The sequence below is a fragment of the Vanessa atalanta genome, chromosome 2, assembly GCF_905147765.1.
Source record: "Vanessa atalanta chromosome 2, ilVanAtal1.2, whole genome shotgun sequence".
NCBI lineage: Eukaryota > Metazoa > Arthropoda > Insecta > Lepidoptera > Nymphalidae > Vanessa > Vanessa atalanta.
Window position 1 is genome coordinate 10217439 of NC_061872.1, and position 23090 is coordinate 10240528.

Below are 23090 nucleotides of genomic sequence, written 5' to 3' on the forward strand. Positions count from 1 at the left end.
TAATTACTTTAATTGAATCGGAATTGCGATTCAATGGGGAGATTCTGCTAGTATTCTTGTCACCATTTCACGTTGCTATGATTTTTATACGATATATATGTACAGAATTTTTAATTTTATTTTGTTTGTACTTATTTAAGTCCTGGTAGTTAATAAACTGTGGAGTATTACCAGTAGTTTGAAATTTACGTAATTATCTAATGATGTCGTTGTCATAGATTTTATTAAATTTTATTTTACTTATATTAAATAAAAGTTTCTTACGTTGCTTATATAACACACGATGTGATGGAAGAGTGCGTCGCTTATATTAATAAACATTTTTTTTTATAGATATATCAATTAAAACGATTAGGTATACTGTATATATTTAACATATAATTTATATTTAATCTTTTTTACGATACAGGCATGCGGACGGGCGGACTAATATATATAGTTCATATTAGAAATGCGAAAGTAACAGAATTTAATGAAATTTGATATATTTTTTGATGATATCTGTAGGCGGACGAGGAAATAGGTGAAACATCAGGTGATGATATTAAGTGTTCACCACCGCCCATAGACTTTGGTGCTGTGAGAAACGTTAACCATTCCTTATATCGCCAATGCGTCACCATCCTTTGGTGCTGTTATATTATGTGTGCGTGTAGTCACAATGGCTCTATTTAATTAAAACTATTACTAATCAGACAGAATTGTTCTAATTCATAAGATAAATCTCTTGGTTCATTCCAAGGAAACCATTAGCTAATCGATTAATATATCGTAATTATAAATCTCCAATGCGGTTAGGTTTTGTATGAAGTAGGTATAGTGATCGATTTGGTCCGTTCGGACGCTGGAAGCGGACGGCTAAGTGTCGCCTCCTCCCCCGGAAAGCGATTAATAACCTCTCCGTAAAAGTTGGGGTCCAGGGATGGATTTTGAGAATGATATATTGCTTAAAACCTTAGTTGGTAAAATCTTTCTGATATAGATTTCTTATTAGTGAACTACATTTAAAGCTTTTCTTGTTAGATTAATTGTTAAATTAGGACGAATACTATAAAATATATATTAATAAGATAATTTGAATTACGTTTAGTTTACTTACTTGACAGTTATGCTTTGTTCTTATTTATTAAGTTCAAATGTTGTATTTTTAAGCTTGTGTAGGCGGACTGGCAAATGGACCACCTGATGGTAAGTGGTCACAGCTGCCTATAGACATTGAATAGTCATAAGAAATTTCAAACGATTCCTTACATCGCCAATGTGTCACCAACCTTGTGCCTGTAGTTACTCGGGCTTACTCGACCTTCAAACTGGAATACAACAATCCTAAGTATTGCTGCTTGTCCTTTACAATCCGACCCTGGATTTTTCATCTTGCAATACTCTGAGCTGAGTAGATATGACTTTTTGCATTAGTCAGGAGCGCTGCACATTTTCGTGTAATAAAATTTTCTTTTTTAACAAATATTTTTAACGTGGCTTGTTTTTCATAATTATAATCTATTAAAAATATAAATGTTTTCTTTTCTTTTTATAATTAAATATCATACAACAATTTTAATCAATTGAATTTAATACAAATACTTATAAAAATCGGATAGTAATTTAAAAGCAATTTATTGCCATTTTTTTATTCATAACTATTTTTATTAGCCTCGTTAGTCATTGTCACCAAAGGTTCCGAGCATCTGCTTGTTTTTTGCACGCCTAGTTAATAAGCGTCTACTGGCTCGTGAAATATTACAAATTGCGTCTCCTCTCTCCCTCTCCCTCCCACTTTTTACATTGCCTTTTTCATGCTACTTCATCAGGCGTACACGAGCCCCAAAGTGTTAAGTGAACGCCTGTTTATACATGCGTTTGATTGAAGCATTATCCTTTGTATTTCTGCGTGTAAAGGTTTTATTCGCATTTGACATTTTTAATTAACGTTCGTTTTTTTTTTCAAATAGGTGCGTTGGTAAAATTGACCATAACAACAACTGTAACCGTGTTGAATGAATGTAGATATCAGGAGTTACTTCCTATTATTTCATATATATTAATTAATCAATTTTTTAACGACAATTTTTTTGAATTTTAATATTTTCTATTATTCATTTATACTTAATGTTCATACTGTTACTGGTACTGTTACTTTGTCAATGGCAGTAAGTAGTATCGTTGGTGTAAGGTTGTCTGGCTTTGACCGAACATTTACGTGTCATGTCGAGCCGGCTTTTGTTAGGCTTTTTCGGTAATGTAATGCTGATCCACGCAAGGCCCGCAGTGGCATTGCGGACTGTGGTATAACACTTATGTTCAGATTAAAAACGTAGGTATTACTATATAAAATATATTCATTATTAACTGAGTTTTTGTAATCGTGTGCGTACGTATATAGTATGTTATAAAATATTATTTTGTCATATTTTGTGTACAAGTCTTAATTCTAATAAAATTTAACGTAACGCGTAATCGCATAGCGAGTAATGTCTACATAAGTTTACGTTACATTCGATAAATCTATTATTTTTAATAAAAGGAGACAGTGTGGACAAAACTAATTATACAAATTTTATTCATTTATTTCTCGCGTTTAGCTTCCTTTATTTTTAATTGGCTTTTCGATTATGAAGAAAATAATCGTTTCAGAACGTATCTGAATCATCAATAATGTTATAAAAATAAAAATCTACGCCACGGCCAGAAGTTATATTAAAACAAGACAAGTTTGTTCAACTCCCCCCATGTCCACAAACCACCCAAATGTGACTGAACACAATTTCATACGTTAATAAATTAAAGTGAATTTCTCTTCTAGTTATTTATTTAAACTCTTACGAAACCATCAATTATAATCATATTAGCGTAATTTAGGTGAAACTAAGTCGTACATGTGTACCGAATCTTATTATTTTAATTCCATTAAATTAGTTATTTACGCTTCCTTGACCGTAACAGTCAGATAGATTCTAATGAAATATTAGAGAATCTGTTATACAATGCAACCGATAGATTTCCTCAAAGGATAACTTTATAAAAGCGCTCGAGCCTTAGAAATTGGGAAAGTGAATTAAGCGCCCCACAAACTGGTTATATCAATCATAAACTTATTCGATTAATTACGTTTTGCGGAGTTAATAGCGACATCTAATATCGGTTTTAGTGACGAGAGCCGATAGCTCGATATGAAACGGAAAACAATATATACGTATATTTAACTTTCCAAGTTCGTTAACAAAAATGAAAGGTGGTCAATTTTACATTGATATATTTTTTAAATGTTTGTCACACGAACTTCGCAGAGCGTGAATTAAACTTTCGTAATTCTTAATTAAAAGTGTATAGCAACATATTTAAAAGATACTTTTAATAATTATATTCTATTTCACGACAAATTCCTCGATACTGTAAGTCATTTGAGGAGGCCTTAGCCCAGCAGTGGGAAATTTTATTCATTGCACTTTTTTCATTGCATATTACATAAACAAACTTTACTTTACTCACTTATTGGCTACAGCACATGTTTAAAATTAATATGGAGTCCTCATTGCGTATCCATCGGGTACATTTCATAAGTGATTTAATTGTTTTATGTCGAGTCCCGTCTATATAACGAAATTCTACATAACATAGAAGTCGTCTGTGCCTGCCTAATTAACTAGCTTTTAAATGTCACATGAATACGAGTGTATCCTTTCCATCTGTTATATCCCTAAAAATTCGTTACAATAAAAATATGCAAATAGATTTAGGAAAATAATGAGTTATATCTTATTGATTACTAAATAAAGTTAATATTTAAATGATTGCAACAATATATCAACTATATATCAAAGTAGAGTATCAGGTGATCGAACTACCGCGCATATGAAAGTAGATATTAGCTCTATTTTATTTTTTCTGACACTTAACTCTTAAAAGCGATGGACGCTTCGAATGAAACGGTAGCCAATTACAAGTCTCACCTGTAGGTGTCAAATAACATGGTTAGGCGGCGATTACAATAGAATCATCGATAATAACGCGTTACATCACTAGACGGCCCATTTCGGCGATGTCATTAGGCAGGCAGGCTGGCTGCGTTAATGATTAATGCGGCGCCGCTCACACGTCCACAGCCCCCGGGCCCCGCCAAATAAAACTCAAACCGACACTTAATCGAGCTACCCCTTTTGATGGAGCGGTATGTCCTCGAAATATTTTTATTTGCGACTGCACACGTTCGTGACTAGATGGTTGATCGTTTACGGTTTTGTATGATTGCTGTATAAAGTTTTCATATCGTTGCGTGATTGTCAATGTCTTTACAATGCTTGCAGATGTTAATATATCTGTAGCTTAATGTTTTTAGTAATGACTATATTTTCTTTTGTTTCGTTAATTATATTGGAAACTTTATTTTTTTTTTAATTATAATTTACTAAAATAAAGGTTCGTTTATTATTTTGAATTATGATTAGAAATTTTATATTATAAAATATATAATAGTGTTTTTTTTTCAGTTAAAGACGGTGTATAATTTTATAGCATCAAAGATTTTATAAATCTTAATTTATTCAAGATTAATAATAGAGTTAAGAATAAGCGTTGTAGTTTGCTATGTAATGTTAATAATAGTAGAAATAAAAATAAAGTTCTTATTAGGAATGGAAGAAATATGTAATGTTATTTTTACGTTGTAACCAAGCTGGCAATATGAGCAGGCAATTACACCTCATCTAGAGAGGTCGACGGAGGACGAATTAAAAGGATAAGAGTGAAGCAAGGTAGCAGGCAATTAGTCGTCGGGATGATGGATGACGCCCTTCGATATGTGACGGACACAAAACGACCAATGGACCATAACTCATTATACGCCGATGATAACGCGGTATAAAGTTGTACTTAGATACGGGCTCTCTTGATTACCCAGCGCTTTAGGCGAGATTACATTTTTAAAATGAATTTTTCCTTTAATGATTGCATTTTATAAGGACAATGTAAGCTTAATATGCCTCAATATTTATTTGTTAAGTATTATTTTATAACTTATTAATCATAATAAAATATTTTTAGTCTATTTAATAAAATTTAATAAAAGTAGAGTCGTATTTCTGTAGTCAGTAGTGAAGTAAGGTGGAGGCCGTAAAAATCCCATTGTTTAGCAAAGGCTTTTTCTGTCCTCTAAGTAGAATGGGTGGAGCTTATTCTAGCATGCTCTTTTACTGCAAAAACTTTCATTCTATGTATAGGTTCCTCATGACGTATTCCTTCACCCTCCAGCATGAATTAAGTAGATACCTGAAATTTTGTCGGGCATGCCCGGGATCGAATGATAGGTTAAGATCCATGTATTTTATTTACATTTTCGGCTCAAGTTAGTGAATCGTGGGTACTTATCTTCAATATCAGCTAATACAACTTTAACCGTGAAAATTATTACTTTTTTTGTAGGTAAATAATAAAACAGTTTTGTCGCTAAATTATACATTAAATTTATTAAACACAATTTTTTGCCTAATTGAGTAAATATATAGTCATATAATAATGATTTCCGTTAAATATACCGGAGATGTTCGTTCATTTCCTTGTGATCGTTACCATTTCACTAGCTATTGAGGCTTCATATTACGTACCTATACGAGAGTGCGGTAAACATATAAGGACATCAATGAGCGGAATCCGTCACGGTATTAGAGTAAGACAGAGGGCATTAGAGAGCATTAGGTGCGCGGGCGCAGGTGTCGCGTTAGACACGCTACCGGGACTGGAGGCGGTTAGTTGAGGTTACTTTGTAGACAGTTAATATTATTACGGAAATGTGAATTTTAGATATATTATATAATTTCATATTCCTTTTGAGGTTTTATTTTTTAATTTTTACTATTTAATAAGTAGTAGTTTTATTTTTAAAGTATATAAGCGTTTAATAATATATGTATATTATTGGGATTTAAAAAAAAAAACTTAATAATACATAATAACTAAACAATTGTAGATAATGTTATATGTTGATTAGAGATATAAAATAACGTTAGATATATTTATAAATTTTAATTGAAGTAGTAGGTAGTAGACAAACGAAAAATTTCCGAATGTTTTGTCAAGGGTATTTAAGTTCTGGACACAAGACCCAGCTAACATTACTTACGCGGAAATGACGCATGGAGAAATGATTGGCCACGACTTGGCACCGGTTACGCGCTTAGAACGTTAACTTATCTTCTACGCAAAATGTACTATCGTTAATAGGGAAATATTTTTTGAAGGTGAGTTTTATTCAGCTAAATTTATAGAAGTATGGAGGTAGAAAATTTCAGTATATAAGAAAGCTTGTACAGTTATAGATCCTGTACGATGCGATAAAGCCAGATTTCCGTCCTATTGAACTATGAGAATACGATGGGGCTCTGGCGTTTGCAGATATAATTGTCCACTATATTTCCTGTGTGTACTGCGTGTATGAAATAATTAGCTTAGGAAGATTGTTATTTGTGGTTAGTATTTCAATATCTTATTCAGTCTAACCTAAATAAAAACATTTTGGTATATTTAGTACTTGTACTTAAAAATGCTGATAGTATTCTATGCGGTTATGGTTTGTGCAGTAATGATTTCTTGTTTTAACGTATATATTTAAGAAATGAGTCTAGTAATGAAAGTAAATAATAGTTAATTAGTTTATCCTAGAGAGTTGACATTTCTACTCAAATAATATACAAATATGATACAGGAATAGATATGATATTGACATAGGGGTCAAGATAGAATTATCTGAACCTTTCCGACGATCGATAGAGATTAGCTATAACTACAAGCAACAGAAATATTACCGACGATGTATTATCTCGCACGTCAACTTTCTTTAGTGACGTCAGTGAAACATGGAATACGTATATCTATTACTTATAATATGAAAACCTAAACCTAACGTATCTAATTACTGAACATATCACAGAAGCTTCGTTCATTAATACTGATACGTAATGAGTCATATAGGAAATATTTCAGATTTATTATAATGAGTTTCCTTTATGTATCTTTTTAATATATAATAATGACCTGCCGTGGCAGAATTTCATCCTAATTATCCAGATTTCATAAAGGCGTTTTCCTTCATCGCCCAACACAAATGAAGAATTTAAAAATTCGTATTGTACGGATCCGTACTGGTTATCTTTCCGGTGAAGACTCGTGGGTTCGAAACACTGCACAGTCACGACTCATTCAAGTTCTGGCTGAACATAATCGAAGAAGAGGTATAAGTAAACGAAACAGAAACAACCCTATTTGTGATTTAAGTATTATTTCGTAAAATTGCTTTAAGAATTAAAAATGTTGTGGTCTCATAAATCATTCACATATTTACTACCTAAGTCGTTAATACGAGTTACATTCTGATGTCATCTCTAAATTTCATTGAACGTTAATATTATTAAAAACAAATCTAAAGGCCATCGGTCACGGTCTAATGAATCCTGTGACATGCAAATTACAATGGTTCACAATTTGCCTTATTACAGGCGGCAAGCGGCGGCGACCGGCGTACGGGCACAAGATGGGAGCCATTTGTCATATGTGCGCCTATTTGCGACACACTTTCACCCAATTTGTGGTAGTTTGCAACGCGACGTTTTGATTGCTACGACTTTGAAATTACCGCCAACATTTTATTATTTTTATATTTGACGAAATAAACGTATGTTATTAATATATCCACAATAACGCGATACCTTCGATTTTATTATTTTATTTATAGTAAAAACAAAGATAAATTTCAAAGATAACCGAACATGCTGGTCGTGAAAGTGGTAAGTACTCGGTCTCGATAAGCATCTCAACCTTTAAACGCTCCGAAGAAAACGGCGAGCGATTTGAATTTAATCAGTACCAAACGCTGCAGATGTGAAGTGAATTGATAAAAGAGAAAAACTGTCTGGATTTAACATAATTCACACGTGTTATCAGAGCACCGGAGTGCACACGGCGGTTCGGCCTCGGGCGATAGGCGATACACGGCGCACACGGCGCGCACGGAGCACGTATACTCGTATAGCCCTACCTACCAACCCGGCAGATTGTGTTCTGCGGTAAAGCGATAATTCAGCTCAATCTATGTCGTGAGCGCTCGCGCTTTGTTTTATCCGTTGGCTTCTGTGCGCCTTTATTTAGAAAATTGATGAGAAATGGTTTCCATTACGTACCTTATAAAAGATATTACTCGGATCCGCTACGAATGGGTTTGTTTCGAGAGAAAGGAAATGAACGCAAATTTGTTTTCGTGATTGCATGCTTTGGAACGTATATTGACTTGAATAAAATTGATATCGATATCAATTTCTTGGGCAACAGTATCCTCCATTATATGCGTGTGTGTGACTCTCTTGAAAGCCTACGGCTATGTCCACCATAAATACCGGTATCGTATATCTTTGCTCATTTTAGATACATTGTAAAGTAATGACTTATCTTTGAGTAAAAAGTATCCAATTTTTACAATTCATATTTTAAATTTCGATGTACCTACTTACATTCAATACGTATTAACCGTTATACCAAGAGCTATTCGTTCGAATAAGGTCCAAATAGCTCTGTTTGTAGGTAAATAGTTACCGTCCAATTTGCGTGTGCTCGCGTCCCGCTACGGACAATCGCTCGCAAATTGCCCGACCACTGATTGCCCACTGACGTTTATCGATATTCTAGTTCAGCACCGCATGAATTTACACTAGACATCCTATAAGGCTTATGCCATTTATATTTCGATCTTGTTCTATAATGGCTTTTTCTTTGTTAGATAATTTCAATCATTAATAAAATTGTACGAGTGCCCGACGGGCTATTATCATTAAAAATGAAATGAAGCTTAGCGTAACCTTATAATCAATAATTATAAAATGATATCATATGGATGCGGAACTAATCGTGTTCCTACTTTCGTGTGACGTGTGGTGTTGGAAGTCAATGGTGCTCAGCAGGCTACCGCGGTAACAAAGCCGGGGTCATCCCACACAATACCGTCACGTTTATCGACGCGTTGAAATCGAGCATTCATTGCCGATACCGAAAAAAATATCGATTTCCGTAAATAAGTGAGTGTAGCACATTTATAATAATGATGAATGGATCTATCGGCTGTTGTACGCGCGTCGATATTGCGTATCGAATCATGAAACCGCTCGAACGCAACACAACTAAGATATTCATTGAGCGCTAATTGAAAAGGAATTATTATTGCGCGTCCTGCTATAAATTTAATATAAACTGGGGCGGGCGTAGTCGACGAAATATATTTATGGCATCTTCTTTTAACGCCAAGAAGTACACTCGTAAATCTTGCATGGTGTTATTGTAAATTATATTATAATAGAGAAACTGAATTTACAATATTCCATTATGTTACTGGCTATATATTAAATAGCTCAAAAAGTAAAGGGTCACGTAATAAATAATATAATTTCATTATTTTTATTACTTTATCATTGTTTGTTTTCTGTAGTTATAAGAAAATAAATTGTTATGAAAAAATAACCTCAAATATCTTTTAAATTATTTATCTCTAATAAAAAATGCGTTTTCCTTATTATAAAGCTGCTCTTGAAAACATTGTACCATTTGATTGTGCGTTCTGAGTGAAGGCGCATCACGTCTATCTACCAGCATAAGACTTTTAAATGCGAATTTGAGATTAGATTCGGAATTTTTGTTACAAATTACTGCGAAGTATATAAAAATAGAATAATAAAAAAATTACTACAAAAACAATTCTAATTAAAGTTGTATTTTAAATTGGGCCCCTTGCATTTAGGTATCATTAAAATTAACCGCGTTAAGGTGGCTACTATATTATAAATGACTTTGTTGTTTTTTATCTTTTATTTCCAATGAATTAAAAATAATGAATGTATTAGTGGAATAATTTTAGTGATATTTTTATCGCTGTTCACTATCTGTATCTGTTGTGCTATGTATTTGTCCACTCTTATGTTCCTATTTGACTTTCACAGAGACAATTCTCGACTTCTACGTTTGTATTGAAAAAAAACCACGAAGCAAAATTAATGAAAATTTAGTCAGTTCATTATGCTATGAGGTGTTGGATAAAATTGGCTTCGAATCGAACATCATCTGTTTCCGAGATATGCATCGAGAATACCACATTTTCAAACATACGTACAAGTATGTTTCTAAGGCAAAATACAATACCCACATTCAAATAACAACTATTCTGTCATTATGTAATTGTATCCAATTTGTGTTAAAGCAAAGTTAATATAAAATATAATTTACATAGCGATAGTCTAAGTAATCAATTAGGCAGCAACATTGCGGCACTGAGTTGCGTGCGACCGCAGGCCAGCCCTGCAGCGCCAAATGTCGACCTGACATTCTAACCCTTCACAGCGAGCGTGTCTAATAGTAACCAATAGCTATGGATTAGCCACAGTGGTATAAATATGTTGCGAATTCTCTCAGAAATTACAAAATAATATTTTGCTACATAGTTTAGTTAAAAACCTTTAATAAGAGATAAATATAAAAAAAAATTAAGTTACTTCGTGAGTTTCTGACTGACCTAAAAAAACCAATGGCTGTATGGATTAGGCACATTGAGTATCGATAAACTACATTTTTTATAAAACTTCTAATCTAATCTAGTAATAAAAAAAAAAAATAATAATTTTATATAAATTTCTGGGTATGTGTGTTTCTAAAAACAATTTATCCGAATACAGTGTTGTTTTATAAAAAAAATACTGTTACTTTACTTTACTTTTACTTTCAAGAATGTATTGAATAGTTATATAATAACATCTAACATTGCATAAAATACCATTTATAAAAACATGAAAATTTGATTACAGTTACTTTATATGAAAGTAGTGTTTTTGAATAAATTATAATTTGTTTTTTTATTTTATTAAGGCTATTCAGAAAAAAAACAACATCGACAAAAAAAGTTGTTGATAATGTTAATTAATACACAATGTTTATATAGTTCGACTACAATTGCAGTATTTAATTCAAGGTTCGTGTAGTAAGTAATTTTTGTTTGTTTTCATTAAGAATCAAAAGGAAAATAGAAACAATGATCTTAAAAGTCGCAAAAGAGAAACACCCTCGAACAGCTGTTACAAACGTTAAACAAAAGTCGGCGCGGGCGTTCGACGATTGCGGACAAAAGGACCCACAACATTAATGTACTTCCAATTCATCGACACTAATTACGTAATTATAGGGGAGAATGAAAAAATAAAATGGCGAGCATTCTGAACGTCGCACCGAGTCAACACATTAGTTCACGACGATTTTTATAATGTATTTTTTTTTTCGCAAAATAATCTCCAAGACTTTCAAATATTCTACTACGTATATTTTAAACTTTTTTACTAATAAATATGTTTTATCGATTAATTAAATGTTATAATATATATCTTTAAAAGAAACATTTTTAACCAATTATGAATTCAAAACAGCTAACTAGTTAATTATTTTCGAGATAACAGAAACAATTAATAATTTTTGAACGTGTATTTTTTTTGTTTTATTATAATCAGTTTAAAGATCTTAACATATTTTTAGCGTTTATCTTACGTGAGAAATATTCTAGAATACAAATAAAGCAGTTTGTTTTTTATATTTTATAAAATAACGATTTTGTATCTTCAATCATTACACGATCCGACCCGAGATGAACTTTTGCAACGAAAACCAATATTTGTAAGATTATAACTTCTTATTGAGAATCGTTATTGATTTATCTCTGAAAAACATTGCTTGCGGTTAAATAAGTATTGTTATAAGGACGATTGTACGCGTTTTTTAGAGATAAAATTAAATGTTTAACTTATGTATTGCGAGAAACGTTTTTTTTTAAATTACGGTTTTTAATTATTTTTAATCTGTTGTTCTAGAGGCCAGTGTTTAACTTTGAAACAGTCATGCGATTCAAAGAGGTAAATCGGCGCAGTAAAAAGCCTTTTTGATTCTACGATGACAAATACACAACGTGTTTATATAGTAAAATACTGTTATATAACATTTTTATTATAATATCATTACCTGGGTCACATCATATTAACATTATTTATATAAATATTCATGAAGTTTTTATTCATCTCACGTCATTTGTTTTATTATAACAAAAAATTACGCTCTTAGTATTTGTTTTTACTTTTAAAGAATCTTAATTATCTTATTTTTTGAATAACTCAGATTTTAAAATCTTTATAATAAGGGGAAACATTACAATTAAAAAAAATGATCGGGCTTTGCATTCGATATATTATTAGTAAATAAATATTTAGTTTTTTTGTTGCTAGTATTGCTTAACACATGCTCAGTTCTCATGTTGTTACACACATACAAGCAAACACCGTCCTGACACCTGACACCAGCCTCGGAACCGGCCACTTCCGCCGGACGCGCCAATTAGTGACGCACACAACACGCACTGCCTAGCTGTGACAATTACAAAGTTAATGTGCCTATTGTTCCTTGTATTAAATTAGGTAATGAGATTCAAATATAAAATAACAACCGTTACTATTACAAAATAAATTCCATTCCATAATACATTTCATTTTTAATAAATTAAAAACAACATTTGTCTCTCTCATATTAAATCCATTGATTAAATAATAGATAGTCTTATTCGAGTAAATTTTTATTTTTTATTATAATAACTTTCTGTAATTTTCATTACAATTTAAATTAACTTTTGACGTTTTTTTGTTAGTGACATTTTCATTTAAAAGGTGTTTTATAAAAGATCGATTTCTTACTTCACCAATAGAATAGATTGTATCACAATTCTATAATGCAATTAATATAATTTGCTAATAAATAAATAATAAGTAATAATGTAAATAAACATGAAATCAGTGAACGAAATAAAGTCGGTCCTCATTATGAACTCTAATACGTCCCACGCCGAAGCCTATTGTTAATTATATATTCAACGAAGTCTGTAATTATTATCAGTTTATACAAACGTTTTTTACTAAAGCTCACTTAACTGACAAGATGTAACGAAGCTTAAAATTCAACCTCATTATTCATAAAGAATTTTGATGTGTTCGGACTTAAAACAGAACCAGTTCATAATATGATAATGAAGTGCGCTGTTAAATTAGTGGGGAGGCAATTATTACTAATAATAATAGTTTCCTCTTTAGTGACAATTTTTAATTAAATGAAGTAATCTTATATATATCAATAAAAAGTTCTTTTTCTTTAACGCTCCTTTTTTTTAAGTATCGCGCAATAACCGCTGAATATTATGACATTAAAATTTTGGACAAATCTGGCTCAGAAGGTTTTTGGGTTAACATTATCATACAATATAATTTAACGTAACGCAAACGTAACGGTAACGTAGCCAAAATAAAGGGGTCCACCCTTTATCTATCTATCTAGGTCTAGTAACTTTATTTTAAATGGGAAAGTTAGATGTATGTTACACTAACATTTTAAAGACTGGATGGATTTTATGAGCATCGATTTTTTTTAATATTTACATGAATATTCAACTATGAGCAGATGTGCTCCGTGGCACGGTTTGTGAAGTATGCCATAGAAGTAAGAGTAGGTATACTATTTCCATTTTGCCTGCCACGTTGCCTTATGATATTGATTACTTCGTTGGTCATGTGGCTAACGCATGCCGCAGCAGAACTCAAGGTCATGGGTTAAGCCCCAGGTCAGGTCAATGAGAAAATATTGGGCTTAAATAATTTTGTCGAAAATTTCTCAATAGCGACAAACACTTAAAGTCCTGTTCCGGCCCAGCCAGACTTGTGGTCTTGTAGACCTGTGCGAAAAGATAATGCACTAAGGAATGTGCACATATTTGTACAATAGGAATATGTCCCATTATAATTTACCCATTTATATTACATGCCTTCCAAATAACAATTCATTGATTTATATGTAGACTAGTTAGATAAGAGATGCTTGAAGGAAAAATATCATCATAGTACATAAATAAATGCTAGACATTGTTAGCAAGTATGACGCGAGGCGAGTTATGAGAAACTTTTGTCTGTTACCACCGCATTTAGGATCAGTAATTTTAGAGAATTGGCGCGAAAGTCCGGTCGGTCCGGACACGGGCGACCGCGCGGGGTGGAGCGATAACATCGCGATTATGCGCTACAAAACGACCTATATCGCCTTCATTACCGACAACTACCCGCATAATGGAATGTTTATGAACTTACCTTTTCAGCTAACAGCGATCGTGAAATGATTTTATCTTGTTAACTTTAGCGCCTTCGTGAAAGAAACGTTGACCTAAGCCTTGAAATCGTATCTTGTTCATTACGATTTATTTTCCGCCTTCGATTAGATGTTGAAGCGATTATGTGAATTGATAATAATTATGTTTTTTAATTAAGTATAATATCTTTATAAATTATGTATCGTTTAATAAAGTAGAATTAAGATAAGAAGAATAGCCTTAAAACTTCTACGTAATAAGTTTACAAAGTAAAAAAACTATGAATTACTTGTACTAATTTCATATTCAAAATGTGAGACTAAATACAAAGGTATTGTATAATTTTTACATAAAATAATAGTTTTGAATAGTCAATTTCTGAACAATAAAATTACAAAATTATACCGAGCTCAGAGGTAGCTAACCGCGAAACGTCCATTACATATCTATAATTTCACAAAATAGCAGATTAAAATTCAAAAACGCCGCTGACATTCGAGTGACTGTGGCAGAACAATGTGTTGCTTCGAGTTTCCCCGCATTATTCAATTAGCTTGTCAAAAATGTTGCGCTTGCGCTTGTTGAACGCGATGTGGCTTTGTGTATCGTATAAACGCAATAACATAAACTAATTCTGCTTTTATATTTTCTATCAATGTTCTAATGCGAAACGTCAGATACTATTTCTTTAGTTGTAAGTGATCATACTGCTTATATCAACTTTTCATAATGAGAATAAGAATAATAATGATTGATTTCAATTCGTTTATTTTATCACATCAACAATTGAATTCTTGTTGCAACGAATATAAAGGTTACTATGCAACATCACAGATGACAATCAAAGCTGTCGCCCACCGTGTAAAGGTATGGAAAAAATGCAATAAAATGCTTTATATACACGCAAGCGAAGTAACCATTAAAACGAATCAATCGATACAAAGGAATTAATTATAAAAAAGTGCATACAAAGCGTGCAGCGTTATCGCGAGTGAGCTCGGGTAAAATGAAACGACTAATTACGAGTCGCTCGCGATACGATCTCGCCCCTTACCAACACACGGTGTGTTTTAAACCACTACGTTAATGATTTTAATAGAAATAATATACATGTATCGGTTTGAAATTACAATGAACTCCACATCAGCGCTTTAAAATATGAGGCAAGTATAAAGTTTTTTATAATACCAGCTTATACTTGAAGTGTTACTTTGGAACTTTCTGTGAAATCAGATTGGTTTTAAGGAATCACCGCGATTGAATCAAAATTATTTAATAAGCTTTAAAATTGGATTAAAGAGGTCAATTTTCAATTACTCATGATAATAACATTTATTAAGTATCTAAGTACTACATATGATATGGTAAAATCCATATAAAATTAGAAATAGTTACGAAATCATGTTTCAACCTTAACTAAAAGACTCTAGTAAGCCGCAAAGTTTATAAAACGTTGAGTAATGTATCGGCATTTGGTCGAGGGCAGTTGTAAAATACAAATTATGAACAGATAACTGTCAAAGTAATTATAATTTGTTAAAAATTAAAATTAATTAAACACAAAACTGACGTTATATCAAGTTTATTAACCTTTTGCATTTGTAAAAATGCTATACAAACCGTAGTTATACATTAATTGATAAAAATCAATGAAACGATTTTTCATAGTGTTGTGTGTATGTATTTACCTTTACATATCGTAACATTGTTGCGAACAAATCAAAGTGACACACATAAATACGAAATGCCGAGTTAATTAAGCCGTGTAACATGTAATTATGCGTAGCAGTGATGTTCGTTCGCTTTATTTTCTATGTCAAACTAATTATGTTAGACTTATTATTTAAAAATATAAGCTTATTTGACACCTGCACGAATTATGAACACTTTTATACGACACGTCTCTATATTAATGAAAACAACCTCATTATTGTTTGATGGATTTCTTTTAGAGCAAGTTTTATTTAGCAAAATAAAAATAACTTTAGGGTAACTGGATTAACTTATTGTAGTGTGGAATTGTTAGAATGTAAATAGCATGGTTTGAAGATTAGGTTTTAAGACAATGCAATGTACAATAATTTTAATTTTCAAAGAAACATGAAATACATACTTTTCGGTTAGTAATTAAATTTAAGTTTTAATAATATCTAGGTACCATGATAATTTATATTTTTTTTTATCAATTTTTATCATCAACAAAACAAATTATAATTACTATTTCTGCAGTACTTAAATAGTTCATCATCATCATTTCTTAAAGACCTTAGAGTATACACAAACGTTGACCTGTTTTTAAAATACATAACTTCTTATTCGTATTTATTAATTTTGTATTTTAACCTTCGTGAAATACTTATGTGGTAGACGTGTGTAATAAATAAAGAAGGCAGTCTATAAAAATACATATAAAAATAATGCGTTCAAATTTCCATATAAAATATTTAATTAATGACAATTCAATCATAAATTAAATGAAAAGTTTTTTATGATACAATCATAGTAAAGTTAGCTCAGTAAATATACTATCAAATGAATGTACCGATGGAACGATAGCGACAGAAAAAGCAAATCAACACTACATGAACGGGCAAATAGAGGATATATCTGCCTATACACGTTGTAATTGCTCACTTTAATACACTCGATAGTAATCTGTGGCTTCATCGCAGAATTATACTCTGTGAGGTCCAGTACACGCTCAGTTGACTGTTTTTACTTTTTGTTTTAAAGTCGTCGATTTGATTGACGAAAGAATTATTATACGAGTAATATGTAATATTCTGGATATACTAATGTAAAGACTAATGTGACTTATTGCGACTTATTTCTTTTTTTTCTTAATTTAATTAATATTGTGTGAGTTTTATTGGCCGATATTCGTCACATAAATCGTGACATAGGGGTGTGTAATAGGGTCATGATTATCGGAAAAAGTATTGCACCACATAACCTCTTTTTCAATATTTTTTATCCAATCAAATTAAATTACAAGTCACCTTTACCCATTCATTATTCACATTCACATCATTGTCAACAAATGAGTTTATTAAATTTAATACGATCTAATATTATAAATGCGAAAGCAACTCTGTCTGTTGTGTTGTCTGCCCCTTAATGACCAAACTAATGAACAGAATTTGATGAAATTTAACGTTAAGTAAGCTTGAACACCAAGGAAAGACATAGGCTCTGGGAATTTCTATCAATCCTTAAAACGTGAGCTCCGCGGGCGACAACTAGTATAATATATAAAATTATGACATGCATTTAAAAGGCTTTTTCTTTCATTATATTTTTGATATGCAATTAATGTTTATTATATTATTAGAGAGTTTCAATCAAAATATACTAAGTGCTAATTATATAAATCACAAGTCAACGTTTGAATTAGTTGTAACTTTTACTTTTTATAACACGCTATTGATATCATAGAAATGATGCGGCCAATGTATGTTTTGTTTATTATAGTCATATTTAAAATTTTAATATATATAAATAGTTTAATTATTTCGTAATTATCTATGGGAATAAAATTTTGAATATAATCGTTTGTTCTTTATAATTCGTTCATTGACGTCAACAGTTATCATGTTAATGTTGTGGCGATCTAACTGCAGTTATTTATACGTATTTAGTTTTTATCTGTAACTAACTTTTTAAATGGGCACTAGGAAGGCTGGAGGAACACATAAATTTAATTCTTTATCATTATCAAATCAGAATAATTAAATATTTTAAAAAATTTAGCATTCATTTAATGATCGGCCGCATGACTTTATTTTTAATTCCGCTAGTAATTACCGATCTTTTAAACTGGTGATATATTATAACAATCACACGACTCATTACTACGACGACTTTCGATGAAATACTATAAATTAATCATATTAATCTTTGTTAATATCTATATTAAACACTAATTTGCTTTGAGTTCATTTTATCAATTAAGATACGTAGCGCAATATTTATGATTATTTCTAATTTTGTATTGCACACGTCGTGATAACTCTGAATCGAGACTAAGTCAGCTAATTGAAGTCCCATTCATTTTAAGTATTCTAGTGCATGTTTTGTTGTTTTTCCTGAATTAATAAACAAACAAAACATTGACTCGGTCATCGTTTAAATTGGTTTTCTAAATAGTAAAGATTCCAGAAATGTAAGAACTTTAATATTCTACAAGTATTACATTACAGAGCGGCATTGAAATCGTTTACTGCGTCAACTAAACGGCATGGTTAATTACGCGATAGCATCGCGTTCGTGTAAAATAAAAATTGCTCCGCTTTGCTATTCAAATCGGCTGTTTAATTACAATCGTGGCGAGACTAACGGCCTAAACAATTGCGATTTATTTCTGTTCACTATAAATTTACATTATACCGGTTAAAAATTATTTCTATGTATCGAGTTAAGTTACTTTATAGGAAAGCATACAGCCAACCATTTACCGTATTGTAAGTACCTAAAATTTTTAGTCACAACATTCAATGCTCGGGTATATTTGTCGTGAATTTTTTTTAACTGTTGTTATAACTAGTTGTCGCCAGTGTTTATGTTCGCGTATTGGAGGTTGAACTTGAGGTAGCTTATTACCTTTCTTGGAGTTCAAGCTTGCTTCATAAAAAATAATCGTTAAATTGGGTTCCGTAGTTTGGCCATGAAAGAGCAACAGACAGACAAACATATATACAAACATACAGAGATACTTTCGCTTTTATAATATTAGTATAGGTTTTATGTTATGATTTCGGCAATTGTAGCCAATCTCAAAGACTAGCCATCTGGGTATGAGGATTTTTATATACGTGTGGGTGCACAAATATAAGTGCAGTATTTTGACATTCACTCAGACCGATAGGATAGAAATTTGACAGATCAGGTACTAGTACAGCAGCAGTACATGCTTTTTGAAAAAATTAATGTGGTTTCAGAAATTTATCAATTGTTGTTTTAGATTGTCAAAGGACAACACAGTCTACTGATAAAATTAATACAATAAAAACTCAATGTGTTCATCGTAAGGAAATATGCATGTAACGCATGAAATTAAATGCTTGAACACGAGTCCCTCCAACACACAATATAACAAAATCGAAAAATCTAAATATTTTTTATTCAAGCAGACTTATAAAAGGACTTTTGAACCATCATGTCATTAATTTAATATATGTTTCGGAATGTCGATTTAACTGAGAAGAAATGGCAAGAAGCTCACTAGTTTCTCAGCGTAGTAGCCTTCTCCTTTATAAAACAATTTCCTTGCCCAATGTCTTGCCCTTATAATTAGACAATTATTTTACTTTACTCACATATAATTTTAATTGTCTTTCACGCTTGTTCACAATATGCTTGTATTACGGCTCATAAAAATATTTAATGTTAATCATTTGTAAGCTTTATACAAATACACTAACGGCTGTTAGCCCTTTTATATGTAGTTATTAGATAGTGCTTTTTAATGTAATATATTAGTAACTGTTCGCAAATTATCTAAGATAAATCTGCCTAATTTAGTACTGCAATGAAAACGCTAACAATACAGTATATATTTCTAGCAAACCGCCTTGAATTTCCGCAAATTCAATTAAAGTATAATCCAGAGATATCGTATTATTCTTATTAAATAAAAACATAAAGTTTAATCTCAGCGCTGTAAAGTACTAAGATGTAATTCGTCTTACTGGCAAGTCTTATATTCATGTGCATTCATTCAAACATATTCTAATATCGATATAAAAGAATCGATCGAAAATTTCGAAAGTATAAACAGATCTTTTATGAGCGGAACATAATTGAAATGAATGTGATGCATAAGAAATATACCTATATTTTTTTTGCTTTTTTTTGTGCCAATAAGAAATAATTTAGATAAAATTGTTTACTGTAAATATTTTTGTATATGTAATAATAAAACTTTATATACTATAGGCACTTGCATGTTGAAAAAAATGTCCTCCGACTGCTTTAATATACCTATTTCTAGAAACTATGTCTTAGTTAAAAATCAGACTAAAAGTTAACATATAATGAAAGTTTCATGGGTAACTCATGTTTTTTGGTTAAATCAGATAAATCAAATGTTATAACGAAGAAATCTAGATAGGTTTCAGATGCATTTGAAATAGAAATCCATGCATCTGTAGTAAATTATTTTATGAATTTGAACATCAAATAAAAATATCGTTACTCATCATGAATAATAAGGTCGTGTAATAATTGCAGTGGTACATATACCTTCATATAATTATTACCACAATTATTGTTATCTATTAATAATAGATAAAAATAAATCAAGAAAAAATAACAAAAGAAATTAAAAAAATATAAATAATTGGATCAAAAAAAAAATCTTACACAGGTTGAGTAATTATTATAGACATGTGTGTTTTAATTATTATTCAAAATATTTTAATCAAACGCATATACTTAATATACATTTGTAAAATGGGTTGAAGCATCAAAACGCCTAATATTAAGGTTTTTTTAATGAAATGTCTAAACAGTAATTTACGAGGATTTTTTGGCCACTTAATTCAACAAAATTAATATTTGTCTAATCTTCTCGTAATAATGATAATATAAAACAGCAAATATTTTAATAAATGACTTAGTGTACTTTTTAATCATTCTGTATATTTCTATATTTTTTATTACACTTCAAAATAGGTAAATTCAAAATTATTATCTTATCTTTCCTTAATAAGTAAGATTTTCTATAATTTTCAAATTCATATAAAATGTTAAAACTTGAATGGATGGAATCGATCTTGTCGTCATCGCCTCATCTTTAAGTTTTTGCTATATTTTGTTTGCTAGTACGTTGTTACTTGATTCCGGTAACAGAATCAAAATTCTTACAAAGTAACAACGTACTAGCAAAAATTTTGATTGTATTATTTATATAATATACTAAGGCATGGACATACGAGCACGTCAAGACAATCGTAGAATTACTAAAAGTTAATAAGTATTTTATGTTGATATACGTGGGTACCAAGCGGCTATATATACATATATTTTGATTAAAATCACAACATCAGTGTTTGAATATTTTATCTGTGATGTTTAATGGCCGCGGTGGACAAAAAGGCTAAAATGGCTGGTAATGAGTAATTACGAGCGCTCGACGGCGCGACCGGAAGCCGATATACATCTACACCAAGCGAGGGGGGTCTGTCCATTGATTTAGTGCTAAACACCCGTTAAATAAGTACACATTATTATATTGAAAATGAATTTTGATGTTCGTCTTTAATAGTTAATTAAATAATTTAGGTAAAGGTTACATTTGGAATTTAAAATACACATGTATCTTTAAATAATAAATTAAACCAGTGCATTAAAAATATTACATAAAGAGTTATTTTATTAAGCTATTATTATTATAAAATGGTATAGCATCACACTTTGGTAGATGTTAGCATGTTATAGGTAGGTCATAAGTAAAAAAATCAGAATGAATATAAGCCCAGGACCTCAGTACGTAGAGTTTTGTAAAGAATAATAATAATTATTAGATCTTAATTATAAAATCTTCTAACTAGAAAATATTTACCTTACTAGCCACGAAATTATAAGTGGATCACGAAAAATTAAAGTTTGAAAGCAGAATTTCAGAAATGTCTATGAACGCACTTACATAGGTTCATAATTTCATATTATTATTGCTGTTAAATAGAAAGGCCTTTTTATGTTATTTAATAGAAGTTAAATTTCACACCTTCGTAATGAAATACAAGTAAACAAGAAAATAAATTATTATTATAAATGGTTCACAATAAAAATTAATCTAAATCAACATTAACTTAATAAGCGATTTACTTATATAAAATCCCGGAAACGCTATTTAACGCAAGCAATAAAATTCATTACGAAACTGAAAACAATACCGCCAATTACTCAATTAATGAAAAGGCATTTATTACGTTATATGTGCTGTATTTATTAATATTTGTAACCGTAAAAATGATTCGTGTTTGAAAACTACTGCAACCGATACTTCTTTAAAAACTACTAAAGTTAAATTGAGTCATTAGCTAATTGCATTCGAATGAAAAAAATATAAATCATTAATTTTTATTCAGTAAAAATTAAATACAAGTCAAATAAATTGAGAATTAAAAACAAATAGTTCAAAATGATTTTTCAATCACTGCATCTTATTTATGTAAACGTATTTAAATTCGATTTAATACATACCAACGTATGCAATATTAAAACTATAAAATATCACCATTATGTTTATTCATTGTTTATTTTGTGTTTAAATAATTGTTTACTATTTCAAATCATTTAAACATCAAAAATCGACAAATGTTTACACTTTTTAATTAAACTAAAACTTGAATTGGATGGGAATTTCTTAATACTCAACACAAACTCTTGAAATTGACTGTACAAACGAATTAATTACTTTGTTTTCTTTTAAACCGACAGGCGGCGCGGCATTTCATAAAATGTAACGTTAATAGAGAAGTTCGTAATTAAGGAATAATACATTTATTGATAGGTATTGCTTACAAACACGAAGTCAAGAGCTATTGAAAAACAAACCCTGAGACCGGTCATTAAGAATAGTTTTACTTAAATAAATATTTATACTGACAATGTTCTAGCGTGTTACCGAAGTGTTTAACTTTTTGTTATATCTTACACGTATAAAATGTACTATCGCTAAAAAAAACGGTTCTGTTACAAAAGGTAAAGAGTATAATTATTTTGGCTTTTGTAACAATAACGATACAATTATTATTGCAATTGTTTGTGATAATGTACAATAAATTCGTGTCTATGTTTAAGTAGAATAAATATTCAAGTTCATTCATAATTATAACCACCTTGTTAACCTCCTTTGAATACTAAACAACTATATATAAATAAAAATATTAAATACTAATAG